Source organism: Carlito syrichta, unplaced genomic scaffold, assembly GCF_000164805.1.
Source record: "Carlito syrichta isolate Samal-C Ts95f unplaced genomic scaffold, Tarsius_syrichta-2.0.1 Scaffold301636, whole genome shotgun sequence".
In the NCBI taxonomy this organism is placed as follows: Eukaryota; Metazoa; Chordata; class Mammalia; order Primates; family Tarsiidae; genus Carlito; species Carlito syrichta.
This window is the reverse complement of record NW_007245732.1, coordinates 1-3,175: the sequence shown is the minus strand read 5'-3', so window position 1 is coordinate 3,175 and position 3,175 is coordinate 1. Positions and strand designations below refer to the sequence as shown.

Below are 3,175 nucleotides of genomic sequence, written 5' to 3'. Positions count from 1 at the left end.
CGTGCACCTTGCGGGTGCGCCAGACCTACCGCCAGGACTCGGAGGCCGCCATCAGCCGCCAGATGGACCTGGAGCTCTCTGCCTCCTACGTCGTGCGACTTTGACCGCGATGATGTGGCTTGGAAGAACTTGGCCAAATACTTTCTTCACCAATCTCACGAGGAGAGGGAGCATGCTGAGAAACAGACGAAGCTGCAGAACTAACGCGGTGGCCACATCTTCCTTCAGGACATCAAGAAACCAGACCGTGATGACTGGCCGAACGGGCTGAATGCCAAGGCGTGTGCATTACACTTGAGAAAAAAACGTGAACCGGTCACTACTGGAACTGCATAAACTGGCTACTGACAAAAACCACCCCCATTTGTGTGACTTCATTGAGACGCCTTACCTGAATGAGCAGGTGATATCCATCAAAGAACTGGATGACTACATAACCAACTTGCGCAAGGTGGGAGCCCCTGAATCTGGCATGGCAGAATATCTCTTTGACAAGCACACCCTGGGAAAAAATGATGACAGCGAAATCTTGGGCTAGTTTCCCCATAGCCACTGGGTGACTTTCCTGGTCACCAAGGCAGTGCATGTATGTCAGGGTTTCCTTTGCCTTTTCTATAGGTTGCACCAAAACGTCCACTTCAGTTCTTTGATTTGTACCATTCCTTCACATAAAGAAATTTGGCACCCCCCCCAAATCTATATACATATGAAAAAATAAAAACTATTGGAGCCCCCAAAACACTTCGAGCCTTGAGAGAGATATGACTATGATCTGAGTCACATGTGCTTACATCTGTTCTCAGATTAAATATTAACTCACTTCCTTATTTGTCTTGTTCTGTACAAGGCTAGAATTAAAAGATGCCAGGGGGGAAATACCCTCCTGGCTTCTTAATTAACGACCCTTGTTACAGATGAACTTCCCTTTCTTGTCCTGCTTTGTTTAGACGAGATAACAGAAAACCCATGATTATTACATCCTTTGTGAAAGATGTTAAATGTAAATGTGCTCCCCCCCCCAAAAACACTGCATATAACCAACCAAATTGCTGTAATTACAATGTTCCAATCCTACTAAAAACTCCTCTGTCTCTGCCTGTATCCGTGAAATTTTAACTTCTCTGCTTTGGAGTGCTGACTCCATCCCTTTAAGTAGATGTTTCTGGGTGTCCCATCGTCACAATTTGAGCTTGAATAAATTATCTTTAAGTTAGAGTTTGACCCTTTTTAATTATTTTCGGTTGACAAGAGTATTGGAGTACTAGGTTTTAGCTCCCTACTTCCATCACTTCCAAATCCCATAAAAATGGTACAGTAGAGATCTCTATCAATACTGAAAATCAAGAAGGTTGACTACCTAACAGAGTGTAAATGAGACGAAACTGTCAAAGTATAATTATTTGGTGTTGTTTGTTGTCGTTGTTTTGTCCACAGTTTTTGACAGGGTCTTGCTGTATCACCCAAGTGGTGGCATGAACGTAGCACACTATAACCTTGAACTCCTAGATTCAAGTGTTTCTCCTGCCTCAACCTCCCAAATGGTTGGAACTACAAGTGCATGCCACCATGCCCAGCTAATTTTTTTTTTATTATTATTTGTAGAGACAAGACCACAGAAAACAAGTGACTGGTATAAACTGAGCAATACTGAATACACATCTTTTTTTTTTTCATTTTTTATTTGAGAGTTGTGGTGTACACAAGAGGATTTGCTACATAAGTAAATTGTGTGAAAGTGAGACTTGGGCTTCTAGGGAGTCATCTCTCCCCCTATTAGTGGATGTGGTACGCAGTGGGTGGTTGTGTGCTCCTTATCACTCCTCCCTCCTTTTTCAGTGCCCAGTGTCTGTTGTTTCCACTTTTGTGCTCATGTGGGCAATGTTTAGAGTCCGTTATCAGTAAGAACCTGCTATCTAAATGTACACCTCTTGATAAGAAGAGTTTTGCCTTTACAGTATATTAAACTATTTGCAATTGATTTATGTTACGTTATAACATACATGTATATGAATTATATATATGTATATACGTATGCATCATTAAGGTACATGAAGTACACTAATTTGAAGTGCACAGTCCAATGACATTTATATATGTATGCTCTCCCATGCTACCAACACTCAGATCAATAGATAGAACATTTTCCAGCACTCTGGGAGGTTCTCATCTGCTTCTCAATTCATATCCTCCCTCCAGAGAAACAACTATTATCCTTTCTGTTATTTGCATTATTTATTAACATTCCCAGCAAAGAAGCTTCAGCTTTGTGTAATGTCAGTGATTACAAAGTTGCATATCCTGAAGATTATCGGAAAACGTCATGGGGGTCAGATTCTATTTGTTATTTTTAGAGCTCTTTGTGCAAAAGGAATTTGAGCTTAGTCATTCTTTTATACAAAGAATGTAATTTTAAATTTCCTTTTTGTATATCAGAAGAAGAGTCTGAGACTTTCTGTTTGGGTGTTTGTTTCATTTTTTACATTTTGTCTAAAAACTTATTTACTAAAAATTTACACAAACTTATTTATCACCACACTTATTAAAATAATAAATTAAGACCGGAAACTATAGAAATCCAATCTAAGATACCATTACATAATCTTTTTGTTACTTAATTCAACCTTGATCACATCATTAAACTTGACTATATCTAAAAAATTTTGAATCTTTTTTCTTTTTCTTTTTTTCAGTCATTCTTATTTATGGGAGATTTTCTTTGTTTCAGAAATCTTTGCCTAGTATTATTCACCTTAGAATCTATGTGTGGCTTTTTCAACTTTAGCTTTATTGAAGTATAAATGACAAAAATTATATATATTCAAGGTGTACAATGTAATGTTTTGATATACCTATACAACGTAAAATGATTTACACAATCCACCTAATTATTATATCCATCAACTCACTTAGTTACTTTTTACTTGTATTTTTCTTCTGTGTATCTGGTGAGGATAATTAAGACCTATCTTAGCAAATTTCACGTTTATAATACAATATTACTATCCGTAGTCATCATGCTGCTCATTAAATCTTCAGAGTTTATTCATCTTCTAACTCAAGTTTGTACCCTTTGATCATCATCTCCTTATTTCTCACCCGCCTCACCGCTAAGTACTACCCTTCTACTTTGTTTCTATGAGTTCAACTTTTTTTTTTTTTTTTTTTTTAATTAATC

General features: G+C 37.7%; 1 pseudogene; it reads left to right on the top strand.

Annotated features, from left to right (window-relative positions):
* LOC103257306 overlaps positions 1-538 on the top strand; it is a 1,533-nt pseudogene extending 995 nt beyond the window's left edge.
* The last annotated feature ends 2,637 nt before the right edge of the window (positions 539-3,175 follow it).